The sequence below is a fragment of the Giraffa tippelskirchi genome, chromosome 7 (assembly GCF_054371585.1).
Source record: "Giraffa tippelskirchi isolate mGirTip1 chromosome 7, T2T-mGirTip1v1.2.pri, whole genome shotgun sequence".
Taxonomy (NCBI): domain Eukaryota; kingdom Metazoa; phylum Chordata; class Mammalia; order Artiodactyla; family Giraffidae; genus Giraffa; species Giraffa tippelskirchi.
The window spans coordinates 160782483-160796797 of NC_137281.1; the positions used below are offsets into that span (position 1 = coordinate 160782483).

At 46.6% G+C, this 14315-nt stretch overlaps 1 protein-coding gene across 2 annotated transcripts in view; it reads right to left on the bottom strand.

Moving 5' to 3' along the window:
- NRDE2 (NRDE-2, necessary for RNA interference, domain containing) overlaps nucleotides 1–14315 on the bottom strand; it is a 45864-nt gene that overhangs the window by 31337 nt on the left and 212 nt on the right. Inside the window, exon 1 of one of the 2 annotated variants that reach the window (XM_081510875.1) lies at nucleotides 14190–14303. The exons of the other annotated variant lie outside the window; for it this stretch is intronic. The gene's annotated coding sequence lies outside the window, so the exon portion shown is untranslated. Of the gene's footprint in view, nucleotides 1–14189; nucleotides 14304–14315 lie in introns of those variants that run through there. 2 annotated transcript variants of the gene reach the window in all.

Below are 14315 nucleotides of genomic sequence, written 5' to 3' on the forward strand. Positions count from 1 at the left end.
TAACTTAACATAAGCTTTTCCTTATAACAGTACTCTGTGAAAACAAAAACGGAAGGTATCAACTTTTTAAGTGAATGCTAAAATTATACAAGATGTGAATAATGATTATCTCTGGGCGGTGAGGTTAAATGTCTAAAATATTTCTTCTTCCTGCTTATCCGTTCATTTCTGACTCTTCTACAATTTACAGTTTCTAAATTACCTATCTTCTAACTTTCGGCAGTCTTGGCGGGGAAGGAAGGAGAAACGTGGGGTGGCAGCGAGGCGGCCCACGGAGGGAGGTGCCTCGTCCTGCTCTGTCTGGGAGCCAGGGCATAACCCATGCTCAGGAGGAAGAACGCGGAGAACGGTGGGAGTCAGGAGAGAGTGGGGTGAATGACACTGTGTGACAGCTGTACTGGGACACAATGTACAAGGCTCAGCCGCCCAAAGCGCACCAGTCAATGGTCTCCAGCGTCTCTAGAATTCCGACACCATCACCGCAATTTTAGAACGTCTCCACCCTCCCCAAAGAGACCTACACTGTCCGCTGTCACTCTCCAGCACCCGCCTCCTGCCCGCCCACCACCCCTCCACAAGCCCTAGGCAAGCACTGGTCTACTGCCTACAGATTTGCCTCTTTTGAACATTTTAATATAAACAAGATCATTCAATACATATTCTCCTGTAAGTGGCTTCTTTCACTTGACATAATGTTTTCAAGCTTCATCTATGCTGTAGCATGTATCAGTACTTCACTCCTTTTTACTGCACAATAATCTCATTGGAAAGGACCTTGATGCTTAGAAAGATTGAAGGCAGGAGGAGAAGGGGGCAGCAGAGGATGAGATGGCTGGAGGGCATCACCATTCAGTGGACATGAGTTTGAGCAAACTCTGGAAGATGGTGAAGGTCAGGGAGGCCTGGCATGCTGCAGTCCATGGGGTTGCAAAGAGTTGGACACAACTTAGGGTCTGAACAACAATCATTTTAGTTTACGGATATCCATTTTCAGTTGAGGGACATCTTATCCACTGTCAGTTGGGGGACACTTGGGTTGCTCCCACCTTTTGGCTGCCGTAACAAACCCTACTATGAGCGTTCAGGTACCGGTTTTTATGTGGACACACGTTTTCAGTCATCTTGGGCAGCCATCCAGAAGCAGAACTGCTGGGTCCTATGGAACCCATGTCCAGCACTCTGAGGAACTGCCAGACTGCTTTCCAAATGGGCCGCACCGTTTATAATCCCATCAACAAGGCACGTATGAGGGTTCCAATTTCTCCACATCGCTGCCAACCGCTCTTCGTCTTCCAGATCCCAGGCATCCAGCTGGGTGTGCTGGCTTTTCCGCTGTGGTTTTGATTCCAGTCCCCGGGTGACTCAGAATGTTGAGGGTCTTTTCATGTGTTTGTTGGCCCTCCGCATTTCAGGAGAAATAGTTATTCAAATCTTTGGCCCATTTTTCAATCGGGTTGTGTTTTCACTATTGAGTTGTAAGACTTCTTTATGTATTCTGTATTCTAGTCCCTGATGCTGAGCGCGTTGTAGTGAGGAGGGGATATTGGAAGGCACGTTCCGACGTCTCACTCACTGCTGTATCCCCAGCACTGAGACCAATGCCTGGCACACATCAGTAGGAGTTTAATAAACATTTGTGTGAAAGAGGGGGTGGAGGAAGGAAGGATAATCCCTGAAGAGAAAAGAGAAAAGGCACAGGAAAAAAGGGAAAGAAGAGAGGGAATCTAGCTATGGAGGGCCTGACTGCAGGCCAAGCAACAGATTAAGCCATTTACATATTTTAATCCTCACAACTGCCCTCTGCAGGGGGGACCACAAGCTTCACTGTACAGAAGGGGAGACTCCAGGGATGGCGTCACCCGGACAGTCTGACTGAGGGAGCGCTGTACCCAGGCTTTCTTCTGTCGTCTTTCTCCTCCTGGGGCGGTTCCCTGCCCTTGGGCCTGCTTTCTGGCAAGAGGTCTGTGAAAACAGTTCCTGCTGCTCACTGAGATCCACTTATTTTCACAATAATTGGATCCTACCAAAGTGAAGGACAGGGGCGCCTGGCACGCTGCAGGCCGTGGAGTCGCAAAGGGACGGACACGACTGAGCAAAACCAACAATCACGAACGAAGGAAACGCGGGGAAAGATGGAACAAACAATATGCAAGGAGAGGTACTCTCAGAGGAGTCTGTCGGAGTCTTACCTAAATATTCAGATAGCGAGAACAGCCTGGGGAAAGTAAACACGTACGCAGAACCAGCAAAGCTGCGCTCTCCAGCGGCCTTCAGGAGGCATTTAAAAGCTTTTTAGGAGGAAATGGCACCCACTCCAGTACTCTTGCCTGGAGAATCCCATGGACGGAGGAGCCTGCCGGGCTCCTGGAGTCGGGGCTCCCACAGTCCATGGGGTCACAAAGAGCTGGACACGACTGAGCAACGAGCACAAAGATGCGTTTAAGGTTTGCCATATGGGGCCACCGTAGAGGGGAAAAAAGTAGTTTATAAAGAACTAAAACTCCTGGGTTTTGAACTCAAATCATCGTTGACCCGCTGAGTGACCTTCATCTCAATCAAATGACCTTTTGTAGGAAAAAAAAAGTTATTTTGATGTGGTAAGAAGTTGCTGCAGCTTTTTTGGGGGGAAGGGGCAGGGCAGCTAGCATATTAGCAGTGAACACCTGTGGAATATTTAATATTCACTGGATGTCAGGCCTAGAAAAATTGGGGAGATCACCTAGTCCAGAAATCTTCAAGTTTTTTACCAAGGAACTCACTGTTGAGACACAGTCTTTCAAAGAAGAGAAAAGGCAGGATGCGGACGCCCAGGGCTCGCGGGGAGCGAAGCCTTGGCACCCCTCCCTCTTCCACCGATCAGCAGCCGGAGGCCCAGGGAAGGGAGGTCACACACACACCGACCCTGGCTCTCAGCCCTGCATCCAGCCCCTTCTCACCGCGCCCCGGCGCCAACTCTTCACGTCCTCAACAAGGCACTGTTTGTCCTAAGTCTCCTTGCAGGTGGCACAGGGGACTATTACGGCAGTTTTCCTATTGTGATCTCATTATCTGCATGTCAAGTCTTCCCATCATATTCTAAGCAAAAGGTCAACAACTCAGAGCTTGACAGGGACCAGATGAGTAGAGATTCCCGTGAGACTATGGAGAGTGGCAACAGAAAAAAAGAAAACGACAGATGAAAACACCCCGCCAGCCACACTACGCGGAACTACGCGGACTGCTTTACAACTCTTGCATCCAGGGTTCCAGCCTCCACTCCTCCCGCTTCCTGCTTCCCAGCCCAGGAGCAACAGGAGGGCAGGAGCCACGACGGTTCACCCCTGCGTTCTCTGCTCCTAGCGCAGCGCCTCGGTGCAAAGTAGCTGGAGTCAATAAGTATTTGTTGAATAAATAAAATGAATGAGGATCTGAATCATATCTTTGCATCCTTGTACTGCAGCACCTGATTTACAGAACTAAAAGAATTTGAGATTGTCAAAAGGATGCCATTATCTAGGTATAAAGCTCAACTTTATAATTCTTCTGGTCTTCACTGTAAATGCAGATTTAATCATTAAAGAATGGAATATCAACTGCGTGTACAGGCACAGTTCCAGGCTTTGGAGACACAGTGGTGAACAAGTCCCTGTTCACCTGGGACTTATGTTTAATCGTGTGTTTAATCGTAACACTGCACATGATACATTTGCATTGTTAAATTTTAATTACACAGAATCCTGGAAAGCTGAGATCAAAAGATAATTATAAATCAGATTGCAAAGTCCTTTTCTATATTTACTTACTTCCTCAAATAATTTACAAATGCCAATTATGTATTTAGATAATGTGCTAATACCAAGCAGGACGTAACATGTCTCAGAGGACTGGCAGGGTACCACACGCCTAGGGTTTAAGACAGGAAAGCTGACCGGCTCATAAACCTTTTGTCCCTGCAGGTAAGTAAATCACAGGTTGAAATTTACCTGGAAATTAGCACCCTGCTATATGCATACACATGTCTAAGAAAGGAAGAAGGGGGAAAGTACCAGGCAGAAAAACAACTTTAGACCCACTGCCTAACAAAACCAGGCAGGAACTGTAAGAACCACATTCTCTGTGACTTTGCACAAAATAATATGAATCATCATGAATACTTCAAGTGCAAATCTTTTTATGATTATGTTAAGTTTCTTATATAATTTTACTTCTCCATCACTAGGGATAATGCTTTGATTCAATTCCACTATAGATGGAGGAGGCTTCCCTGGTGGCTCAGACAGTAAAGAATCTGCCTCCAATGCAGGAGACCTGGGTTCGATCCCTGGGTGAGGAAGATCCCCTAGAGAAGCAAATAGCAACCCACTCCTGTGTTCTTGTCTGAGAAATCCCATGGACAGAGGAGCCTGGTGGGCTACAGTCCACGGGGTTGCAAAGAGTCAGACATGACTGAAGCAACTAACACACACGGATAGAGGAAAGAAGGAATTGTCACAAATAGATTCCAATGTCAGACACAAACTTTGAATCACGACTGGATAAAATACCCCCATTCTGCACCCTTCCTCATTGTGTTACGGTACCCCCCGTTTTTCTATAGTTCAGTTTACGCCACTTGTTTTTTCCCAAAAGGCCTACATGAGTACCTATTTTCGCTAACCTAAAGAAATCCAAAGAGGATTTCGCGCTTACAGGAAAAAAAAAAAGGCAAAAAGCAAAAGGAGCATTCAGCATTTGTTTTGCAGCGAGCACCCCAGGCAGACAGGGGCCCCGCCATACTCCCTCCCCGAGAACCACGCTCAGCATCTCAGCACCAAGCCACCGCAGCGTGGAACCATCTCTGCTTTATCCGGATTTACTGCGCATCCCTTAGCAAGGTGCATCCCCTAAGGTAGGGTAAAATTGCTTCTCCACTTAGGGAAGGTTTCACAGGAAAGCTTTACCTTCCAGGAGAGGAAACCAGTGTAACATAATAGCACTGACTGTTCCCATGAACAGAGGCAAGCACCACCCCTCCAGGGACGATAATCCCAAAGACGATTCCAGGGCTCTATAAAATATGCATTAGGGAAGGGGGCTATTCCTTCAAAGAACAATGAGCCAAGCTCTCGGTTGGGATGGAGACTCCTGGCTCCTGACAAAGAGTCTAAGAGCACAAGTATTCATGCAGAAAGCTCCTGGAAACATGGCTGAGAACTGCATGGAAGACAGTACAGAGACCTCCGCAAGGCCAGCCTTCCCAGAGGTAACACAGCTCGAAGAGACCCGGGGATCCAAAGGTAAAACGTGAACAACCAAACCCCAACGCTGCACTATCACAGTGTGGCTCATAGGACATTTTCTGGTATCGGAAGGACCCAGGTTCAAACACCGGCTTCTTCGTCTACTCGCTGTGCGGCTCTGAACAAAACATTAACCCCTCGTCTCTCCCAGCCTCCCCTTCCATCCAGCACGTCTTCACTGCGAGTCAGCCACCGTTCTGAGTTCTGGAGATGTTCAGTGAGCAGGACACGCCCAGGATGGCCCTCAGGGAGCTGACCACGGGCACTCAGTCACGTGCAGTGAGACGCGGGCCAGTAATGAGGAAACCTACAGGGACAGTGACCGCGTAGGTAGGCTCCCTAGTCCAGACTAGGCAGGAGTAAGAGAAAGCTGCCCAGGAGAACAGCTCCATAAGACCAGACCGATGAGAAAACAGTGGCCCACATGCTCCTAGGAGGCATCAAGGCAGGGCGGACGGCTTATACAGGGGCCTGAAAGGGAGAAGGCGTGACTGTCACACAGGAGGCGCTGTTATGGCTGAACCACTGGGAGTGAGAGGAAGTAGGAGGCAAATGGAGCCGGAGAGGCTCAGGGGCCTCAAAAGGCTGTGTTGGTGCTAGCGTTTACCTGAAGAGCAACAGAATCAGGCCTACGGTTCAAAAGCTCAGCAGCAAAGAGGCATGTTTACGAGAACACACGCTGCTTCATCTTCATCAATGCCCAGGCCCAGCTTGGTCCTGGGGTAGGTGTGGTGGAGTGGGCCTGGGGCTCCTCAAGTGAGAAGCCAGAGACAGCAGGAGGGTTTAAATGTTGTGTACTATGGGTTTTAGTTCTGGAATTAAAATACGCAAAATTAAAAAAAAAAAGTCCATGATTTTGAAGCTAGATTGCTTGGAACTAAGTCAAAGCCCAAATCCTGCCTGTGTCTGCTCCCTTCTCCTGAAAACTGCTCACAACAGTACTGACTTCATAGAGTTGTTACGCGGATTCAATGACTTAACACGTATTTGTAAGCATTTAGACTAGTGAATCGCACATAGTTTATTTACCAAAGTGTACGTGATTTAAAATATTGTGCTAATTTGTGCTGTACAGCAAAGTAACTCCGTTATACACGTGCGTGTGAAGTCGCTTCAGTCGCTCTTTGCGACCCTATGGACTGCAGCCCGCCAGCCTGCTCAGTCCATGGAATTCTCCAGGCAAGAAGACTGGACTGAATTGCCAAGCCTTCCTCCAGGGGATCTTCCTGACCCAGGGATTGAACCCACATCTCTTATGTCTCCTGCACTGGCCGGCAGGTTCTTTACCACTCGCGCCATCTGGGAGGCCCACGTTATATACATTCTCCTTTACATTCTTTCCCATTCTAGTTTACCCCAGGATCTGGATACATTCCCTGTGCTGTCCAGTGGGCCTTGCTGTTTATCCATTCTATACAGAATAGTTTGTACCCACTGACCTCAAGCTCCCAGTCCACCCCGCCCCCATCCCCTTCCCCTTTGGCACAAGTCTGTTCTCTATCACTGAGTCTGCTTCTATTTCACAGATAGGTTCACCTGTGCCATACTTTAGACTCCACACATAAGTGCTATCATATGGTATTTGTCTATCTCTTTCTGACTTATTTTATTTAGTGTTTTATTTATTTATGTAGATAATCCCCAGGTCCACTCATACTGCTGCAAATGGCAGTCTTTGGTTCTTTTTCATGACTGAGTAGTACTCCATTGCATATCTGTCCTGTTTTCTTTACCCCTTCACCTGTTGATGAACAGTTAGGTTGTTTCCATGTCTTGGCTATTGTAAACAGTGCTGAAATGAACACTGGGGTACATCTATCTTTTCAAAGTATTTTCTCCAGATATATGTCTGCGAGTGGGATTGCTGGGTCATATGGTAGCTCTGTTTTTAGTTTTTAAGGAACCTCCACAGTGTTCTCCATAGTGGCTACACAAACTTACATTCCCACCTGCAGAGTAGGAGGGTTCCCTTTTCTCCACACCCTCTCCAGCATTTGTTATCTGTAGACTTTCTGATGATGGCTATTCTGACCAGTTTGAGTTGGTACCTAATTGTAATTTTGATTTGCTTTTCTCTAATAATTAGCAATGCTGAGTATCTTTTCATTGTGCCTACTGGCCATCAGTATATCTTCTTTGGAGAAATGTCTACTTAGGTCTTCTGACCATTTTTCAATCAAGTCCTTTAGTTTTTGTTGTTGAATTATGTATGAGCTATTTGTATATTTTGGAAATTAAGCCACTGTCAGCTGTATCATTTGCAAATACTTTCTTTCACTCTGTGGGCTGTCTTTTCATTTTGTCTATGGTTTCCTTTGCTGTGCAGAAGCCTGTAAGTTTAATTAGTCCCATTTGTTTGGTCTTTATTTCTACTGCCTTAGGAGACTGACTAAGAAACCATTGGTAGCATTTATGTCAGAGACGGCTTCCCTGATAACTCGGTTGGTAAAGAATCTGCCTGCAAAGCAGGAGACCTCAGTTCAATTCCTGGGTTGGGAAGGTCCACTGGAGAAGGGATAGGCTACCCACTCCAGGATTCTTAGGCTTCCCTTGTGGCTCAGCTGGAAAAGAATTCACCTGCAATGCGGGAGACCTGGGTTCAATCCCTGGGTTGGGACGATCCCCTGGAGAAGGGAAAGACTACTCATTCCAGTATTCTGGCCTGGAGAATTCCACGGACTGTATAGTCCCTGGGGCTGCAAAGAGTCAGACATGACTGAGTGACTTTCACTTTAATGTCAGAGACACATGAACTTCCCAGGTGGCTCAGTGGGTAAAGAATCTGCCTGCAATGCAGGAGAGCCAGGTTCGACCCTTGGGTTGGGAAGATCCTCCGGAGAAGGCAATGGCAGCCCACTCCAGTCTTCTTGCCTGGAGAATCCCATGGACAGAGGAGCCTGGCGGGCTACAGTCCACGGGGTTGCAGAGTCGGACACGACCGAGCAACTGAGTGCAAGAGCATGGTCTCCTCCATTCATTCATAAGCCTCATCTCGTCCATCCCAACTCTGTCCAGATGCTTGACTCCCAAGCAACGATGTTTTATTCGAGTAGACGACCCTCATCAATCTGATGATGCAGCAAGAACGGGAGGGGTCGCACCCGGGGCCCTGCTGCTCCTGACACAAGGGAGGCCCTGGGTGCCTGGTTGCTGGGACGATGGATTTTGCTGAACTCAGCCTCCCCAGAACGCTTACTGAGTATGATGCCTACTTAAGTCCTGGCTTAACTCTTCACAGAACTGAGAGAGTGGAGGGCAGAGCCTCTCTCACTTGCTTTGGTGCTGCTGCCCAGGAGTTGTGTTTTTTTGTTTTTAATTAAAAGTGCACACATCAGTAGTAACACCATCTTACGTTTTCATAACATTTTACAGCGTAAGGCCAAAAATACAGTACCTCTGTTTTTAACAGCAAAACACCAGAAATAGTTCTAATGTCCTTTAGAGGGACGGACAGAGTAAAGGGAGGGACACTCACTTGATGGAGCACTAGGTACCAGTCAGAAGAACTGAGAAAGGGTTATCTTCTCCAGTGTAGAGTGATCGCTGCGATTTTAGGTAAAATGCAGAATGCTCTGCAGTTAAGAAACAGAAGTGGGGGTGGGGATAGACTTGGGACTTGGCATTAACAGATACACAGTACTATATATAAAACAGAGAAACATCCGGAACCTACTGTACAGCACAGACAGCCATATTCCATAAAAACCTGTAATGGAAAAAATCTGAAAAAGAATATACATACGTATATAAATATGTATATAGCTGAATCACTCTGCTGTGCACCTGAAACATGGTAAATCAACTATAAAGAAGAAAAGGAAGAGAAATGTAGTTGCTCATATTAAAGATAAAAAAAAGGAAGGATATCATTGACTAATAAAAGTTCTAACTGGTAAGGGAAGGTTGGAGAACAGAGATGGAAGTTTCTTAGGTGAAAGACCCATGGGCAGCTTCATAATGGATGTCACAGACTGTCCAGGAATCCACTGGTCCATCTTAACCACTAAAGGAGAGAAAACTAGACAGCTCAGCCTCCCAATCTGGATCAACAGCAAGTGCAGAGCAAACCCAATGAGGTATTTTCAAACTGAACCTAACTCTCTACATCTAACTACCAGCTTACAGGAAACTCTACTGTTCATACTGTTTATGGGGTTCTCAAGGCAAGAATACTGAAGTGGTTTGCCATTCCCTTCTCCAGTGGACCATGTTTTGTCAGAACTCTCCACCATGACCCGTCCATCTTGGGTGGCCCTACATGGCATGGCTCAAAGTTTCATTGAGTTAGACAAGGCTGTGGTCCATGTGATGAGATTGGTTAGTTTTCTGTCATTGTGGTTTTCAGTCAGAGAAGGCAATGGCAACCCACTCCAGTATTTACCTAGAGAATCCCTTGGACAGAGGAGCCTAGTGGGCTGCTGTCCACGGGGTCGCACAGAGTCAGACACGACTGAACTGACTTAGCATGCCTGCATGCATTGGAGAAGGAAATGGCAACTCACTTCAGTATTCTTGCCTAGAGAATCCCAGGGACAGAGGAGTCTGGTGGGCTTCTGTCTATGGGGTTGTACAGACACGACTGAAGCGACTTAGCAACAGCAGAAGCAGCCCTCTGATGGAGAAGGGTAAGAGGCTTATGGCAGCTTCCTGATGGGAGACTGACTGAGGGGAAACTGGTTCTTGTTCTGGTGGGCGGGGCCGTGCTCAATAAAGCTTTAATCCAATTTTCTGTTGTTGGGCGGGGCTGTGTCCCCTCCCTGTTATTTCAGATAGGACACTGAAGGATGAACTCCCCAGGTGCCCAATATGCTACTGGGGATCAGTGGAGAAATAACTCCAGAAAGAATGAAGAGCCAAAGCAATAACACTCAGTTGTGGATGTGACTGGTGATGGAAGTAAAGTCTGATGCTATAAAGAGCAATGTTGCATAGGAACCTTGAATGTTAGGTCCATGAATCAAGGCGAATTGGAAGTGGTCAAACAGGAGGTGGCAAGAGTGAACGTCAACATTTTAGGAATCAGTGAACTAAAATGGACTGGAATGGGTTAAATAGTAGATACTAGTATATCAACTACTGTGGGCAAGAATCCCTTAGAAGAAATGGAGTAGCCATCATAGTCAACATAAGAGTCCGAAATGCAATACTTGGATGCAATCTCAAAAATGACAGAATGATGTCTGTTCGTTTCCAAGACAAACCATTCAATATCACGGTAATCCAAGTCTATGCCCCGACCAGTAATGCTGAAGAAGCTGAAGTTGAACGGTTCTATGAAGACCTACAAGACCTTCTAGAACACCCAAAAAAGGTGTCCTTTTCATTATAGGGGACTGGAATGCAAAAGTAGGAAGTCAAGAAATACCTGTAGTAACAGGCAAATTTGGCCTTGGAGTACAGAATGAAGCAGGGCAAAGGCTAACAGAGTTTTGACAAGAGAATGCACTGGTCATAGCAAACACCCTCTCCCAACAACACAAGAGAAGACTCTACACATGGACATCACCAGACAAACCGAAATCACATTGATTACCTTCTTTGCAGCCAAAGATGGAGAAGCTCTATACAGTCAGCAAAAACAAGACCAGGAGCTGACTGTGGCTCAGATCATGAACTCCATGTTGCCAAATTCAGACTTAAATTGAAGAAAGTAGGGAAAACCACTAGGCCACTCATGTATGACCTAAACCAAATCCCTTACGATTATACAGTGGAAGTGAGAAATTGATTAAAGGAACTAGATCTGACAGACAGAGTGCCTGAAGAACTATGGACAGAGGTTCCTGACATTGTACAGGAGGCAGGGATCAAGACCATCTCCAAGAAAAAGAAATGCAAAAAGACAAAATGGTTGTCTGAGGAGGCCTTACAAATAGCTGTGAAAAGAAGAGAAGTGAAAGGCAAAGGAGAAAAGGAAAGATATACCCATTTGAATGCAGAGTTTCAAAGAATAGCAAGGAGAGATAAGAAAGCCTTCCTCAGCGATCAGTGCAAAGAAATAGAGGAAAACAATAGAATGGGAAAGACTAGAGATCTCGTCAAGAAAATCAGAGATACCAAGGGAACATTTCAAGCAAAGATGGGCACAATAAAGGACAGAAATGGTATGGACCTAACAGAAGCAGAAGATATTAAGAGGTGGCAAGAATACACAGAAAAACTATACAAAAAAGATCTTCATGACCCAGATAACCACGATGATGTGATCACTCACCTAGAGCCAGACATCCTGGAATGTGAAGTGGGCCTTAGGAAGCATCACCATGAACAAAGCTAGTGGAGGTGATGGCATTACAGTTGAGCTATTTCAAATCCTAAAAGATGATGCTGTGAAAGTGCTGCACTCAATATGCTAGCAAATTTGGAAAGCTCAGTAGTGGCCATGGTGAAGAAGGAATTCCTGGGGCCTGGACTCCATCTCAGGCCTGTTCGTGCTGATCATGCTCGGCCACCTCTCTAATGGACTCTGAACTCTGTGCTTAGTGCCTGTGGAAATGACAATAGAAGGATAAGACCCCTCCAGACAGGGGAACCTTGAAGATCGTATCCAGGTTACTCATCGCCTAAGAGAAAAAGTACACTAATCACCCCTGTCTCTGGACAGGCCGTACATTTTTCTGTACCTATGGGAGTGTAACCTCGGGCTTATTGATTATTGGCCAATTGTTTAACTGTTTGAACACATAACACCTAAATGATGAGATTATTGTGATTATATTTACCCTTCCTTTGTTTATGTAAGTCTCAAGGAATTTGGGGTGGTGAGTTCGGACACCTACACATGGGGTATAAAAGATTTTCACAAGTGCTGGTCGGGGTCCTTGGCTAAGAGGAGACTCTGCCTTGGGCCCGCCGGTGTAATAAACTGCACTCCACTACCTGCATTGTCCTTCTGAGTGAGCTTGCTTCCCAAAACATGTGGCTATAACAATGGGACTGGAAAAGGTCAGTTTTCATTCCAATCCCAAAGAAAGGCAATGCCAAAGAATGCTCAAACTACCACACAATTGCGCTCACCTCACACACTAGCAAAGTAATGCTCAAAATTCTCCAAGCAAGGCTTCAACAGTACGTAGACATAGACCGTGAACTTCCAGATGTTCAAGCTGGATTTAGAAAAGGCAGAGAAACCAGAGATCAAACTGCCAACATCAGTTGCATCATCAAAAAAGCAAGAGAGTTCCAGAAAAACATCTATTTCCACTTTATTGACTATGCCAAAGCCTTTGACTGTGTGGATCAAAACAAACTGTGGAAAATTCTTAAAGAGAAGGGAATACCAGACCACCTGACTCGCCTCCTGAGAAATCTGTATGCAGGTCAAGAAGCAAAGGTTAGAAATGGACACGGAACAACAGATAGTTCCAAATAGGAAACAGAGTATGTCAAGGCTGTATATTGTCATCCTGCTTATTTAACTTATATGCAGAGTACATCATGAGAAATGCTGGGTTGGATGAAGCACAAGCTGGAATCAAGATTGCTGGGAGAAATATCAGTAACCTCAGATATGCAGATGACACCACCCTTAAGGCAGAAAGTGAAGAGGAACTAAAGAGCCTCTTGATGAAAGTGAAAGAGTAGAGTGGAAAAGTTGGCTTAAAACTCAACATTCAAAAAACTAAGATCATGGCATCTGGTCCCATCACTTCATGGCAAAGAGATATGGAAACAGTGACAGACTTTATTTTCTTGGGTTCTAAAATCACTGCAGATGGTGACTGCAGCCATGAAATTAAAGGACGCTTGCTCCTTGGAATAAAAGCTATGACCAACATAGACAGCATATTAAAAAGCAGAGACATTACTTTGCCAACAAAGGTTCTTCTAGTCAAAGCTATGGTTTTTCCAGCAGTCATGTGTGGATGTGAGAGTTGGCCCATAAAGAAAGCTGGGTGCCGAAGAATTGATGCTTTTGAAATGTGGTGTTGGAGAAGACTCTTGAGAGTCCCTTGGACTGCAAGGAGATCCAACCAGTGCATCCTAAGGAAATCAGTCCTGAATGTTCACTGAAAGGACTGATGCTGAAGCTGAAACTCCAATCCTTCGGCCACCTCATGTGAAGAACTGACTCATCCTAAAAGACCCGGATGCTGGGAAAGATTGAGGGCAGGAGGAGAAGGGGACGACAGAGGATGAGATGGTTGGATGGCATCACCAACTTGATGGACATGAGTTTGAGCAAGGTCCGGAAGATGGCGATGGACAGGGAGGCCTGGAGTGCTTCAGTCCATTGGGTCGCAGAGAGTCGGACACGACTGAGCAACTGAATTGGAACTGACGGGAAATTCTAGGGTAGAGAGGGGCTTCCCTGGTGGCTCAGAGGTAAAAGAATCGGCCTGCCAATGCTAGAGACCAGGAGATGTGGGTTTGATCCCTGGTTGGGAAGATCCCCTGGTGGAGGTCTAGGCAACCCACTCCAGTATCCTGGCCTGGAGAATCCCGTGGACAGAGGAGCCTGGTGGGCTACAGTCCGTGGGGTCACAGAGATGGACACGACCGAGGCACTGCGCAAGCAGCACTAAGGTAGAGAAGCATGTTACATGACACCATAAGGATTTGGTGGACAACGTCTGTCGGACAAAGGACCCAGTTTCCTCACTATGTGCCACAATGTTTAACAATGCAGAGCTCCTGGGAATGTTCAAGGCTTGGGTAAAGTATGTAACACCACTACCTGGCCTACAGTCAGCCTTCAGCAAATAGATGCCAGTGCTTATTCCTAGCAGCTGTGCCCACTACGCTTGATTGGGCTTCGGACCCTAGTTTTCTAGCTCTGGTTCGGCCAAAAGACAGGAACCCAGTAAGCGCTTCAGAAGTAAGGAAAACGGGGAAGCAAGCAAGCTGTAATGAAGCACACCCAGCGCTTGCATCAGGAGTCTCCCCCGTGAAAACACCACTGCTGCCGTTTCACCGGGGAAGTAACCGTGCCTCGGGAAGAAAGCCGGGCGCAACGACACGGCTGTACGGAAGCCCGGCCCGCGGCCTCCCCGCCTCTCTCTCCCTCTGGACGCCACAACTCCGAGAGGCCGGCCTCCCAGAAGGCCCTGCAGCGCC